The sequence below is a fragment of the Lathyrus oleraceus genome, chromosome 3 (assembly GCF_024323335.1).
Source record: "Lathyrus oleraceus cultivar Zhongwan6 chromosome 3, CAAS_Psat_ZW6_1.0, whole genome shotgun sequence".
Taxonomy (NCBI): domain Eukaryota; kingdom Viridiplantae; phylum Streptophyta; class Magnoliopsida; order Fabales; family Fabaceae; genus Lathyrus; species Lathyrus oleraceus.
In genome coordinates this window covers 452,194,444-452,210,598 of record NC_066581.1, presented here as the reverse complement: position 1 = coordinate 452,210,598, position 16,155 = coordinate 452,194,444, and the positions used below count along the sequence as shown (strand labels likewise).

Below are 16,155 nucleotides of genomic sequence, written 5' to 3'. Positions count from 1 at the left end.
ATGGTACTCCATGGGAACCATCTAGGATGTTTATGCTTACGTGTGTATTGTTTATCGAATGTTTCCTTGCCAAAGGTATGTGGAGTGGAGGTAGATTTTAAATTAGTGTGCTCGCCAAGGAATGGATCCTCGTGCCTACGTATGTCCACTTGTTGAAGTGAGAAATCAGAGCCTTCGTAGTTCATGGGTTTGAAATTGTTTGATTTGTTTTGTTGATTTTATTACCTTCGAGAAGGATTTTGATTGTGTCGCCCTAAGGCTCAAACAAAAGGTTTGAATGCGTTGAGTTGTTTTTAAGTTTTGAAGAAAGCGTTATTGATTTTGGATTGCACTAAAGACTATGGATAAAGGTGAATACCTCAAACTACCAAGCCAAACGTCTTGTGTTCGAAGCATTCAGAATGAGTGTAGGAAATCTCCAGTCTCATCCCTTCTTTATCGCTTAAGGCTCATGACGTACGACCCTAATCGCCATTTTTGTGTTTTTGAATTTGATTTGGAAAAAGACTGCTTGACGTTGGATCAAAGGTTTGCTTATTGATTGATTTGAAAAGACCGCTTGACGTTGAATCAAGGATTTGATTATCGATTTTAAATGGGTGAACGTTCCTAATGCCTAAGGAGTATCTAACAAGCAATAAAAGAAAGCAAGTAAATGCATACATCAGAAAGGAGAGGGGGTACATGTAAAGTACAAGGGAGTGCGGAAAATAAAGTCATTCAAGCAGAAATTAATTCTAAAATCTAAGCTCTACCTAAACATGCATTAGAACCAAAAATTAATCACACAAGAAATACTAGCTAGCAACGAATATGCGACAACCTATGTTAATTGACCAATTAGAATATTCTATAAGTCCTACAACTAGGGGGAACATACAAAATTAGCCTATTTCTAACACTAGGGGTAAAATTGTCCTTTCCATATTATGGTTAATACTGAATTAAATTTCTATTTATGAAAATCTTAATTAACACAATCAAATTCTAAACTAAATTTAATATCTCTAAAATTTCTATTTTAACCTAAATTTAATATTCCTATTTAAACTCTAGAATTCTAAAATTGTTATTTAATCCTAATTCTAAATCAACCTCTAATAATATTTCTAATTACTCATAAATTTCTAATACTATTTCTAATCCTAAAATTATTTCTAATCAAGATTAAGTCTAAAGCTAATTAACAAAACCAAGAAACTGATAAAAGAGGGGATGGGCCTGGGATATGTGTAGGTAGTGAAGTGAATGGGCCTCGGGCCCAAATCTTCCACACCACCAACGATCCAAAATCCCCAAGCCTAGTTCAAGCAAGAAGGCAAATTCGCTCTGAAGTGTACAATTCAAACCGGTAGCCGTCGTCGACCGAAATGACATACACCAAGAAGATAATGGAAATGCGTCTCACCATTAGTGCATCTCCGACTTCTCACGAAGAATCAGGGCGACGATTAGAGAGAGTGTCCACAGTCAATGTCGAAAACCGAAAGCTAAATCAAGAAATTCGCGTAAATCATAAGCGATCGAAGGACGGAATCATACCGAATTCATGCTTTGTGTGGAGATGGAAACGAATATGAGTTCCCACGCGTTCGCCTCGATTGATTGAGATGAAGAGAGCGAAGTTGTTGTTGATGTGTGAGGAAGAATCTGAATCTGTTCGAAACGTTATCGCGTTGAAGGATGATGAATCCGTTTGAACCGATTGTTGTGTGGCGATGAAGGTTGAAGACGGAATTGCGCAACAAATCGGAGATGGATCCTTCTCCAAGATCGATGCGTCGCTCGCGTTCCAATCTCCTTCACTTTATGCTTTCTTATTCTCCTTCTGTTACTCTTTGTTTTCTTCTTCATTTCTATTTTAGGATTTTGTTCGTATTTTTCTATTGTCGTTTATGCTTTTTGTTTGAATCTTGTTCTTTCGCTATCTTCTATTTCTCCTCTTCTTTGATAAGTTTTGAATTGGTTTGTTGAGTTTCTAATCTTGGATGAGGTTTTTTATCTCTGTTAAGTCATTGTATGGCACGTTTTGTTGTTTTTCATTGTGAATTCTGTTAGATGATTGAAGAGTGATATTGGATTGAAGGTGATGAAGAATGGAATGTGATGAAGTGGAGTGGGATGGTGGAGCGGTTCTATAGAAAATGAAGATCATAGTGTGAAGGGTGAAGATATCTGAGGATTGAAGTGAAAAGTTGAGGTTGAAGCAATGTTGACGGTGGCTGAAGAATTGAGGTTGAAGGAGACTAAGGGAGAATGAAATGGTTTTGTTAACGGTGAAGCAGTTGAAGCTGATGGAAAAGAATGGAATGAAAATTTTGTATGACGAAACTCTGATCCCCCCTCGCCTCTGAAGCGTGAATGAATATATATAGTGATGAGAGAGTCTATGATTCCGTTAGAAACTGAATCCAAATTCGGTTAGCATTTTCAGTAAGAGATGAGGTCCATTTTGTAGTTAGCTTTCTGATCGAAAAAACTGTTAGATTTGTATGCCAGATTATTAATTTTGATTTTATGCAGAACTTTCGTTTTAATTTTACATTGTCGTTTTGGTCTTGCATTTTATGCAGCGCATTTGGATTGGCTTTCGTGGCTTGCACTTATGACCAACAGCTTTGGGATTGTGTTTCTCTAGTTGCAGTTTTTGTGTTGTTTTGGTGTGTGGATTCAGTGTAAGTTACAACTTCCCTTGTTGGCTTTGTGTAGCGTTTTATTTAGCAGTAGGGTTTTTAGAAATAGCTTGTTGCCTTGCGTTTGTAGCTGCGTTGTGCAGCTGATGTGTAGAATTGAGTTTTGTCGTCGTTTCCAGATGGTGTGTTTCAGCTTTGTATGGCTTAGATGATAGCTTTTTAGCTCTTTCACGTTTAGTTGTAGTCTGCAGTTCGTACTGCGTTTTCTGCTGATGATGGCAGCCTTTTCATTTGGCATGTATGGACTTATTGGATAAAGATTTGGACATGTGGATATGCAAATGGACTTAATGAATTGGATTAATTTGGTTTATTGGTTTTAAAGTGGATATGGAAAATGGATTTAATATGGATTTAATGGATATGGATAAATGGTCCACTAATAAAATCAAGAAATTTTAATAACAAAAGAAATGTCAAAATTAATTTGGTAGTCAAAAACAATATTTTTCTAAAATTTAATCGGCTAAAGAAAATAATGAAATGGTTATGAAATAAAAATAATTCTCAAAAGTCGATTTGAATCTCAAGGATCAAGCTTTGAATTAAAATTCAATTTGAATCTTTAAAATCCACCCAAACTTCCTGAATTAATTCGAAATTGATGGAATGATTACGGATCACATGATTGAAAATTCAGAGGTTGATGGTTGACTTTGGTCAACTGGTTGACCAAAAAGTCAACACAGATAAAAATGCGTATTTTCTCATGAACAAACAAATATGGACTACAACATCCTGAACCAACGACTTATGTCAATGCCATGAATCAATTCAAGTGAACATCGACCAAACAATAGTTTGTACACAAGATCTTTGACTATCAAAGTCATGAATAAGGATTTCAATCCATATGATGTGTAAGGCCATAAACTTCAATCCGACCCTGGTTTTATCAACCACAAACCCTGAATCCATGATACCTGTTAGCAGATGTTAATCATGAATGAATGAATGCACATGAGTGAGCATGAATTAGGTTAGATGGTTATCAAATTACAGTCAGATGAAAAAGCGAAAAGGAGGGCAAATTTTGGGGTATGACAGTTGCCCCTATTTAATTTTCTCGAACCTAAAGGTATGAATAACAACTGCTTTCGAACATTCATGGTAGGAGAGGATTAAATACTAAAATAACCAAGAAATTTGCCAGTAGGGAATGAATGATATGTAGGGTAAAAGGTGTTTATGGAAATTTATTCAGTGAGATGCTTTATGAAGTCATGCATGTTATACGTAATATGCCATGTATGCTGATCTCTTTTTTGTGTCTTTCTCTATTTTTCCATTATGTTTTCTTGTTTTGCCTCCACTGACGAGTTTTGGCTTGAGATTGGTAATCGGGTTCCCGCAGGATTCTGCGAAGGTAAAGGAGGTGTTTGCGAAAGGCAAGTACCCGAGTAGAAAGAATTGGGATGAGATCCCTTGCAAAAGGCATCTTGCTACAGGCAAGCAACTCAACTGAGAAGCGACCTTCTCTTGCAGTAGGCAGCAACGGCTCCTTAGCAAGAGAGACAGACTCTTCAGATATAATTTAGAAGAAGGGATAGACAAATTTCTCTCATAAAAGATGATGAGAACTTCTTAACAAAAGGTCAAGAAGCAAATAGGAATGATATGATCTTGCTGGGGAAATGATTTTATCGCACGACAGGTAATAACAGCTCCATAGCACAAGAGAGTGGGCCTTCCAAACAAAAGGTTAAGAAGAAAGATGGCCGAATTTCTCACATGAAAGGTAGTGAGAGCTTCTTAACAAAAGGTTAAGAAGAAAATGGGGGATGAGATTCTCGTACAAAAGGTAACGGGAACTCTTGGACACGAGGTCGGCTGGGGATTCTCACACAAAAGGTAATGAGAACTTCTTGACAAAAGGTCAAGAAAAAAGTTGAAGTCCACACAGACGAGTGATGGATACTAAATAAACGAGTATCAAGAATGGTTTAATAACACGGACGAGCATTGAGATTAACACAAACAGGTGACATAGATCAACACGGACGAGTTTCAAGGATCCACATAGACGAGTATGGAAAAAGAAGGTATCAACACAGACGGGTGTCAAGATCAATATAGACGAGTAGTGAAGAAAGAAGGCCAACACGGACGAGTGTCGAAAGATGGCGACTTCACTAGGGATCAATACGAACGAGTATTGAAAAAGAAAGACCAACACGAACGAGTGTTGATGCCCAATACGGATGAGTATTGCAAAAGACCAACACGGACGAGTGTTGATGCCCAATACGGATGAGTATTGAAAAGGAAGACCAACACGGATGAGTGTCGATGCCCGATACGGACGAGTATTGAAAAGACAGTATCAACACAGACGGGTGATGGAAAAAGGATCAACAGACAGAAGAGTATTGAAAGTTGATTGAAGAAGGAGAGGTCAACACGGATGAGTGTTGCCACTCAAAACAGACGATTATTGAAAGAGAGCATCAACACAGACGAATGTTGAAGATCAAGACCAACACGGACGGCTGTTGAAGATCAATACGGACGAGTATTGAAAGTGAAATGATCAACACGGACGAGTGTTGAAGATCAATATGGGCGGGTATTGAAAATGAAATGAGGGACCTCCCATGCAAAAGGCAAGGGACTGCTTACGAAAGGTAAGCGTCTGGTTGAAGATTCCCAAGGTGTTTGCAAAAGGAAACACAAAGGAGATATCTCGAAAAACCTGCGGTGAATACCATTCCAAGGTTTTGTGATAACGCTCTCATTGGGGAGGAAGAATGACTTAACGGGGGATTCTTTTATGCTCTCGAGAAAGACTTTTATGCAGTTATGCATGTTTATCTTGTATGGCATAATGCTACACCTCGATGGAATGTGCTACGCGTTTTCTGATGCGATGTGATGTAATGAATGATTGTTTATGCAAAATGAGGATGCAGTTTATGCAATGGTCGGGATGTATTTGGGTACACCAAGTGTGGTTGGGTTTTTGATAAGGCTTTTTATGCGGATCAGACTTCAAAGGTTTATGAAATAACAATTGTCCTCGTCAAAGAGTTGACTGAAAAGGAAGGTCGTTATCAAAGAGTTGATAGGACAACAATTGTCATCATCGCAGAGCCGACGGCGGTATCAACGAGTTGATGAAAGGACCGTCGTCATCAAAGAGTTGATGGGAAAGGATGGTCGTCATCAAGGAGTTGATGGGAAATGGATTATTGTCATTAAAGAGTTTATGGAAAAGGATTGTCGTCATCAAAGAGTTTATGGAAGGATTGTCGTCATCAAGGAGTTGATGGAAGGATTGTCATCATCAAGGAGTTGATGGAAAATGGAGTATCGTCATCAAAGAGTTGATGGAAGGATTGTCATCATCAAGGAGTTGATGGAAAGGGATTATCATCATCAAAGAGTTGATGGGAAATGGAGTATCATCATCAAAGAGTTGATGGGAAGTGGAGTATCGTCATCAAAGAGTTGATGGGAAAACAAATTGGCATCGTCAAAGGATTGACGAAAGGGGATACCTCCATCAAAGGGTCGTTGGGAAGTGGAATGTCGTCATCAAAGAGTTGATGGAAATGGTGCTTAGGTAATATCATCATCAAAGGGTTGATGACATCGTCAAAGGGTTGATGACATCGTCAAAGGGTTGATGGTAGATAGTCACCATCAAAGGGTTGATGGGAAATGCTTGGTTTTGTATGCATATGATGCATGTTAATCTGATGCAATCTTTTCGTCTCGGTGAGAGAGCTTTTTGATATGGAACTTCCTACCTCGGCAGGAAAGTTATGCATGTATGTTGTATGCAATGCATTCGGGAATGCGAGCTGGTGATTGTTTTTTTTATTGGTCTCCCTTTTCTGAAGGTGACATGTTTCGGGTACCAATATGGATTGGATTTGAATTTGTGATGGTGCCAACAAAATGGACTTAGGTTTATTGGTAGTTGCCAATATGGATTGGACTTGTGGTTTGGGAAAGGATTCGACTTCCCGACACTCGATATTTGAAGATGCCATGATCGGAGGATAGACGCGGATGCTCTTGGTGCCCCAAGTTTGATCCTCAATTGAATCTGCATCTTTGTTCCCAAGAGAATTTTCACTTCTTTTCTTGATATGCCATGACAGCTTGTAGATGATTGCATGAGTGCAGCGACGTAATCAACATACAATGATCATGCTCTTGCTCTGCCCCAGTCTATAGGGTATTCAAAGGAATCTTCCTCGAAAGGAAACCTTGGGAGGAATTATACCATAACGTGGTCTGAGATGATTTGCCCCAGTTTGTGAATCTGCATGGGTCTGCTCTTTCCTGAGCCCTTGAGGGAATTTCCCCTGATTAACTGGGTATTGACGACTTGTCTCCTTGATCAACCGATGCTTGGAGATTTGCTTTGGACTATCCAACTCTTAGGTCAACACAATCGTTGGATGCCATTCCCCTTATCCATAGGGTCACGAAACGGTCCTGATTCGAGATAGACTTAGCGAATGTTCAAGCTCCTCTCTAACTGATCTTTGGAATCTCCTTGATGTCAAGCACTGACTTGCAGTTAAAATTGTTCATTTAACAATGGTAATTTTAATGTTACATCCATGCAAGTTTTTGAAAAAAGAATCATTTATTTGAGATGATGTAGTGACAAGTGACGAATGGACCATTAGTCCAATCACAATGCTGATTTGGCTAATGTGAAAAATGCATTGAAAACATGATATCAACACAAAAGATTAGCAAAACATCTAGGAGTCGGTTTACGCAACCTTGTTGTAGTATGCTTTTCAGAATAAACCTTGCTTCAATTAGATCTTTTTAGGGTTGTAACGTGGTCTGATTCACGGTTATTGAAACAAAGGATACAAGGCTCAAATTTGATTTTAACCCACCCCTTCTTCGTGATGTCCTCCAATCCTACGTTCAGTTAATTTTAGCATATGCATTCTTCCTTTAAGAGAGTTTGACAGTGTAAGAATGAAGATGATGATTCAAGGTTCGCTTGAAATGGCAGTCACCTTATTTTCCACGGATGTCAGTGACCTTTGGATTCCTTATATGGTGGTCACCTTATTTTGCTTTGCCTTGATTAAGGATTTAACGACCTCTTTTTGATTTCTTTGTTTTTGTTTTTTTCCCTAATTTTTGCCTGAGTCACTCCTTTGGGGGTCCGACTTAGCGGGTTTTTGCTTTTTCCTTTTTTTCGATTTTTTTTGTTAAAGGGGTGTGACTGCCAAGTCATTGGTTGTTGAAGAACCACCATCATAGCTTTTGGATTCTACACTTTGGTACGTGTGCAAAGAATATCATGTGATTGATCCCTAGACGGGATATTTCGTCTTGTAATCCGAATGCATAGTCGAATCAACTAAACATTACCCTGCCCCAGGTTAAGCGTAAGGGTTTTTAGATCCGAAAGAAACACCTACTTCTAGGCTCGAAGTGGTTAACTAGGGATTAACTCCTTATCTCTCCAGTGTTTGGGGATTTGAAACAATGCCTGTACATCATCAGTAAGGTTTTATCTGAAAGCATACAATCAGCAATTATGGGTATCTTGTTTTGGTCATCCTCCCTCCAATACTTGCTAAACAACAGTTTAATAAAGCGAATGGAAAGATTTTTTTTGCGATTTTTTTGTAAATAAATGAGAAAATATGAGTGAATACGAATGGATTCGTTTAAAACATGCATGCTCATTTTAATACCACCATTTATAAACAACAATCTTTAAAAGCAAGTAGCACTTAACAGCAAAGAAACTACAAATGCAAAGTAATGATGTGATCCGAGGATTGCCAGTGTTGGGGAACCAGACTTTCCTCTTTCGCTTTGTTGTCGGGTTGGTCTTCCTCATAGTTGCTCGTCGAGACCAATATGAGGAATAACATGCACTGATGGACCTTCATGACTAGGCGAAGGATTGTTGTTGATTTGAAGACCTCGAGGCGCAAATGAGAACATCTTGGAGTCAAGCAACTTTTGCACCTGGCTTTTCAGCACTTTACAATCTTCAGTTGAATGCCCATGTGCCCCAGCATGGAAGTCACATCGGGCGTTGACATCAAAGCCTGGTGGGTATGGTGGAATCACTGGACGCAGTTCCTTCGGTACTATCAATCTATCTTTGCTCAAATACGCAGTACTTGACTATACGACATTGGAAGTGGATCAAAATGCCTTACTGGCTTCCTTGGCCTTTGTCGAGTGTGTTGACGCTGCTGATGCGGAGCTTGTCGTTGATTCCACGGAGATCCTCTATTTTCAGGAGGGTATTGACCTTGTGGAGGGAATGGCGCCTGATATGGAGCTTGTGGAGCTTCCCAGATTGTGTTAATTTCCATCTCCTCTTGCTCTTGGGAACTGCCAAGGGGTTCATACTCACTAGCCTGGATGTTCGAGACGTCTTGGATCTTTCTGCTTTTGAGCATGCTCTCGATACGTATTCCTGCCGACACCAAGTGAGAAAAATCAGGTGCAGTACTACCTATCATCTTTTCATAGTACGGACCTTGCAAGGTATCCATGAATAAGTCAACCAATTCTTTCTCCAGAAGTGGTGGTTGACCTTGAGTAGCTAAGTCTCTCAATCTTTGGGCATATCCTCTGAAGGATTCGTTGCTTTCCTGAGATAAACCTTGCAACTGCATCCGGCTGGGAGCCATGTCCAAATTGTAATTGTATTGCTTCAAAAAGGCGTTAGCCAGGTCTAACCATGATTGGATGTGGCACTTTTCTAGCTGCATGTACCAATTCAGTGATGCTCCACTGAGATTGTCCTGAAAACAGTGAATCATCAGCTTATCATTGTGAGCATAGGAAGTCATTTTTCTTCAAAACATCACCAAATGTTGTTTTGGAGAGCTATCCTCTTTGTACTTTTTGAAATTAGGTGTCTTGAACTTTGGAGGCATTATCAGGCCAGGCACTAAACACATGTCTGAAGCATTCAAACCGAAAGCATCATGCCCTTCTATGGCTTTAAGCTTCTCTTCTAACACCTGAAATCTTTCAGCAACCTTCACATGTCATGGATCCTTGGTTTTCATCACTGGGACTACCCCTTGGGAATTTTGCGTAGAAAATGCAAAACTATGATACTCAATAGCATAACAAGAGGAGTGTATGTCTCAGACAATGGGATGCTCTTGTATAACCTGGTCTTCGATAGGGATCTGCACCGGCTGAGTTTGAGTAAGATTGTTTACTTGAGGTGGAATGCCATTCTCAGTTCTTACCGTCCGTTGAACATTTTCATCTCTCCTTACCAAGGCTGACATAGCTTCCACAAGTTGGTCCAACTAATTCTTTATCACATCAACATCCGCCTTTGACGCAAACTGATTTTGCTCCATGATCTTTCAAGTCCAATATGAGTGTCGGGAAATCAACTACGGGTTATGGACAAAGGATGGATGAGCTTGTTTTTGTTATGGTTTGGAAAATGATATGAAAAATGATGCATGGATGCATGCGAATTTTTCACTTTGATGTATGAATGGATGAATGAATGAATGGACGGCATTCAGGCGCATAGATTCAAAAGTTCGAGGTACGGATGAAGGAATAACATTGGCTGCGTTCCATATCAGGGATCTTACTAGGTATGATCTAGGGTTTTAGATAGGGACCCCAAAGTCATTGATTCATTTGGCTGCTTGGCGCTTACGGCAAAAGCTTGCCGGTCGTCAACTCCCTCAAATGAGCCTCTTCTGGGTGAGATATTCGTACCGACCCACACGAGAAAAGCTTCTCGGGGACCCGCACTGCGCGACCATCGACATTGGGTTCTAGACAAGGGTCTCAAAGTCACGGACCTCCTTGACTGTTTGCCGCTTACGGCAAAAGCTTACCGGTCGACAACTCCATCAAGAAGATCTACTTTGAGTGAGATCTTCGTGCCGACCCATGCGAGAAAAGCTTCTCGGGGACCCACACTACGCGACCATCAATCTTAATAGGCCATAGGTTTAATGTTCTACAAAGGTCCTTAGAGTCATGGATCCTAATGAAGACATTGATCGCTTACGCCAAAAGCTTACGGTCGTCAACGTCTTCAAAAGAATCTACTCTAAGCGAGGTTCAAGTATCGACCCTTACGAGAAAAGCTTCTCGGTGGCCCATACTACTCAACCTCTCCTATCTCAAGTTGACACTCTATACTCGGGTAGAGAGTCTTTCCCACAAGGTTACTTGCAATCAAAGTAATATCCATCACTACCATTGAATCGTGGAACCGCATTAGGCTTGACTTGCTTATGGAGGTTTCCCCAGTAGAGTCGCCAGCTGTCGCTACACGAAAAATACAGAGTCGCCATCGGTTTTTATTTATTCCAAAGGAAAGGGAAAATATCGAGAAAACCCCAAAATATGGTCATCGCAACCACGAACAGGTTCGGAAGTCGGTTATGCAAGGGGAAGGTATTAGCATCCCTCACATCCATGGTACTCCATGGGAACCATCTAGGATATTTATGCTTACGTGTGTATTGTTTATCGAATGTTTGCTTGCCAAAGGTATGCGAAGTGGAGGTAGATTTTAAATTAGTGTGCTCGCCAAGGAATGGATCCTTGTGCCTACGTATGCCCACTTGTTGAAGTGAGAAATCAGAGCCTTCGTAGTTCGTGGGTTTGAAATTGTTTGATTTGTTTTGTTGATTTTATTACCTTGAAGAAGGATTTTCGATTGTGTCGCCCTAAGGCTCAAACAAAAGGTTTGAATGCGTTGAGTTGTTTTTAAGTTTTGAAGAAAGCGTTATTGATTTTGGATTGCACTAAAGACTATGGATAAAGGTGAATACCTCAAACTACCAAGTCAAACGTCTTGTGTTCGAAGCATTCAGAATGAGTGTAGGAAAGCTCCAGTCCCATCCCTTCTTTATCGCTTAAGGCTCGTGACGTACGACCCTAATCACCATTTATTGTGTTTTTGAATTTGATTTGGAAAAAGAGCGCTTGACGTTGGATCAAGGGTTTGCTTATTGATTGATTTGAAAAGACTGTTTGACGTTGAATCAAGGATTTGATTATCGATTTTAAATGGGTGAACGTTCCTAATGCCTAAGGAGTAGCTAACAAGAAATAAAAGAAAGCAAGTAAATGCGTATATCAGAAAGGGGAGGGGGTACATGTAAAGTACAAGGGAGTGCGGAAAATAAAGTCATTCAAGCAAAAATTAATTCTAAAATCTAAGCTCTATCTAAACATGCATTAGAACCAAAATTAATCACACAAGAAATACTAGCTAGCAACGAATATGCGACAATCTATGTTAATCGACCAATTAGAATATTCTATAAGTCCTACAACTAGGGGGAGCATACAAAATTAGCCTATTTCTAACACTAGGGATAAAATTGTCCTTTCCATTTTATGGTTAATACATAATTAAATTTCTATTTATGAAAATCCTAATTAACACAATCAAATTCTAAACTAAATTTAATATCTCTAAAATTTCTATTTTAACCTAAATTTAATGTTCCTACTTAAACTCTAGAATTCTAAAATTGTTATTTAATCTTAATTCTAAATCAACCTCTAATGATATTTCTAATTACTCATAAATTCTTAATACTATTTCTAATCCTAAAATTATTTCTAATCAAGATTAAGTCTAAAGCTAATTAACAAAACCAAGAAACCAAGAAACTGAAAATGAGGGGATGGGCCTGGGATAAGTGTAGATAGTGAAGTGAATGGGCCTCGGGCCCAAATCTTCCACACCACCAACGATCCAAACTCCCCAAGCTTAGTTCAAGCAAGAAGGCAAATTCTCCCTGAAGTGTACGATTCAAACCGGTAGCCGCCGTCGACCGAAATGACATACACCAAGAAGATAATGGAAACGCGACTCACCACTAGTGCATCTCCGACTTCTTACGAAGAATCAGGGAGACGATTAGAGCAAGCGTCCACAGTCAATGTCAAAAACCGAAAGCTAAACCAAGAAATTCGCCTAAAATAGAAGCGATTGAAGGGCGGAATCGTACCGAATTCGTGATTTATATGGAGATGGAAATGAATACGAGTTCCCACACGTTCGCCTCGATTGATTGAGATGAAGAGAGCAAAGTTTTTGTTGATGTGCGAGGAAGAGTCTGAATCCATTCGAAACATTGTCGCGTTGAAGGATGATGAATCCGTTTGAACCGATCGTTGTGTGGCGATGAAGGTTGAAGGCGGAATTACGCAACAAATCGGAGATGGATCCTTCTCCAAGATCGGTGTGTCGCTCGCGTTCTAATCTCCTTCACTTTATGCTTTCTTCTTCTCCTTCTGTTACTATCTGTTTTCTTCTTCCATTCTGTTTTGGGATTTTGTTCGTATTTTTCTGTTGCCGTTTACGCTTTTTGTTCGAATCTTGTTCTTCCGCTATATTCTATTTCTCCTCTTCTTTGATAAGTTCTGAATTGGCTTGTTGAGTTTTTGTTCTTGGATGAGGTTTTTTATCTCTGTTAAGTCATTGTATGGCACGTTTTGTTGTTTTTCATTGTGAATTCTGTTAGATGATTGAAGAGTGATATTGGATTGAAGGTGATGAAGAATGGAATGTGATGAAGTGGAGTGGGATGGTGGAGCGGTTCTGCAGAAAATGGAGATCGTAGTGTGAAGGGTGAAGATATCTGAGGATTGAAGTGAAAAGTTGAGGTTGAAGCGATGTTGACGGTGGCTGAAGAATTGAGGTTGAAGGAGACGAAGGGAGAATGAAATGGTTTTGTTAACGGTGAAGCAGTTGAAGCCGGTGGAAAAGAATGGAATGAAAAATTTGTATGATGAAACTCAGATCCCCCCTCGCCTCTGAAGTGTGAATGAATATATATAGTGATGAGAGAGTCTATGATTCCGTTAGAAACTGAATCCAAATTCGGTTAGCATTTTCAGTTAGAGATGAGGTTCATTTTGTAGTTAACTTTCTGATCGAAAAACTGTTATATTTGTATGCCAGATTATTAATTTTGATTTTATGCAGAATTTTCGTTCTCATTTTACATTTCCGTTTTGGTCTTGCTTTTTATGCAGCGCGTTTGGATTGGCTTTCATGGCTTGCACTTATGACCAGAAGCTTTGGGATTGCGTTTCTCTAGCTGCACTTTTTGTGTTGTTTTGGTGCATGGATTCAGTGTAAGTTGCAGCTTATGGTTGACGTTGCAGCTTATGGTTGACGGTGCCGTAACAGCTTCCCCTGTTGGCTTTGTGTAGCGTTTTATTTGGCAGTGGGGTTTTTGGAAATAGCTTGTTGCCTTGCGTTTGTAGCTGCGTTGTGCAGCTGATGTGTAGAATTGAGTTTTGTCGTCGTTTCCAGATGGTGTGTTTCAGCTTTGTATGGCTTAGATGACAGATTTTTAGCTCTTTCACGTTTAGTTGTAGTCTGCAGTTCGTACTGCGTTTTCTGTTGTTGATGGCAGCCTTTTTCATTTGGCTTGTATGGACTTATTGGATAAAGATTTGGACATGTGGATATGCAAATGGACTTAGTGAATTGGATTAATTTAGTTTATTGGATAAATGGATAAATGGTCCACTAATAAAATCAAGAAATTTTAATAACAAAAGAAATGTCAAAATTAATTTGGTAGTCAAAAACAATATTTTTCTAAAATTTAATCGGCTAAAGAAAATGATGAAATGGTTATGAAATCAAAATAATTCTCAAAAGTTGATTTGAATCTCAAGGATCAAGCTTTTTAAAATTCAATTTGAACCTTTAAAATTCACCCAAACTTCCTGAATTAATTCGAAATTGATGGAATGATTACGGATCACATGATTGAAAATTCAGAGATTGATGGTTGACTTTGGTCAACTGGTTGACCAAAAAGTCAACACAGATAAAAATGCGTATTTTCTTATGAACAAACGAATATGGACCACAACATCCTGAACCAACGACTTATGTCAATGCCATGAATCAATTCAGGTGAACATCGACCAAACAACAGTTTGTACACAAGATCTTTGACTATCAAAGTCATGAATCAGGATTTCAACCCATATGATGTGCAATGCCATAAACTTCAATTCGACCCTGGTTTTATCAACCATAAACCCTGAATCCATGATACCTGTTAGCAGATGTTAATCATGAATGAATGAATGCACATGAGTGAGCATGAATTAGGTTAAATAGTTATCAAATTACAATCAGATGAAAAAACGAAAATGAGGGCAAATTTTGGGGTATGACAGTATCCCATTGATTGTACTAGACTCGACAATGCATATGTCGTAGGATTGTTGTGTAGGTTTACTAGTCAACCGAGTAATGAGCATTGACAGACTATTGAGCGAGTCATTTGATACCTTAAAAAGACTTGAATCTCATTTTGCTTTATTAGAGATTTTCGGTTATACTTGAAGCATACAATGATGTAGATTGGAATACCTTATCAAATGATTCTAAAGTAACTAGTGGCTATGTATTCAATATAGCTGGAGAAGTTTTATCTTGGAAATCAAAGAAACAAATTATCCTTGCTCAGCCTACGATGGAGTCTGAGATGATAGCATTAGTAACTACTAGTGAAGAAGCAAGTTGGTTTAGATGATTGCTAGCTAAGATCCCTTTTATGGTAAAATCTATGCCAGTTGTGTTGATCCACTGCGATAGTACTGCGACTATTGTAAAAATTGAGAACCGTTAGTATAAAAAGGAAACACAACACTGTTAAAGATTGTATCTGAAAAAAGGTTGTAAAAGTGGATCATGTACGCAATTATGAAAATTTAGCAGATCATTTGACTAAAGGATTAGCTAGAGAGAAAGCCTATAATACATCCAATAAGATTGAACTAATAATGCCTATAGAGAAATGAGTTGATGGTAACCCAACCTAAATGACTGAAGATCCCAAGAAATAGGTTTAATGGGTAATAACAAGTTGTGAGTGATATGAGGTGATCATGCTAGTATAAGTAAGAGAAGCATGAATCTTGAAGCAATAAGAGGATGAGATAATAGAAACTCTTAATGAAATAATATGAATGAGTACCTAAGCTACAGGAATACTCTTGATATACTCACATATGTGATTGTGGAACTTAGATCGGTTCCAATGGAATTTTGAGGCAAAATTCCTATGGCCTTCACTAAATCGGGATACACGTGCAAGACCATTAAAACATGGACTATTAGAATACACCATAAAAAAGGTTGTATGCGACTTTGATGTCTGAGATAGAGTTCAAGACATTTGTGTCACTCTTGTTGAATCGGAATCATACTTGCTACGCAAAGGTTCAAGTCGTTGACACATTTGAATATGCACAATCTTAGAAACGTTTGACGTTACTTCTGAAACTTTTTTTTTAATTCAAGTGGGGGATTGTTGGAATATTATGTCAATATTCAAATATATGGAGATGAATTTGAAAATGTTTCTTAAATTCCACATTGTGTGTTAGTTGAAAAAACTCATTAGTCTCATATTGTTTAGGTGAGGTATCTTAGTTAACTCACTTCATTATATTAGAAAAATCTCTATTTCAT

General features: G+C 38.8%; 2 long non-coding RNA genes across 3 annotated transcripts; both read left to right on the top strand.

Annotated features, from left to right (window-relative positions):
* Nucleotides 1–1,229: 1,229 nt before the first annotated feature.
* LOC127128131 (uncharacterized) lies at nucleotides 1,230–3,006 on the top strand. The gene is made up of 2 exons (XR_007805698.1): nucleotides 1,230–2,445; nucleotides 2,574–3,006. It is a non-coding gene; the product is annotated as an uncharacterized LOC127128131 (long non-coding RNA).
* A 9,294-nt stretch (nucleotides 3,007–12,300) lies between these two features.
* Nucleotides 12,301–14,157, top strand: LOC127128130 (uncharacterized). Of its 2 annotated transcripts, none has more exons than XR_007805697.1 (2): nucleotides 12,301–13,536; nucleotides 13,689–14,157. It is a non-coding gene; the product is annotated as an uncharacterized LOC127128130 (long non-coding RNA). The 2 variants fall into 2 exon arrangements; XR_007805696.1 differs by having other exon boundaries at nucleotides 12,301–13,561.
* The last annotated feature ends 1,998 nt before the right edge of the window (nucleotides 14,158–16,155 follow it).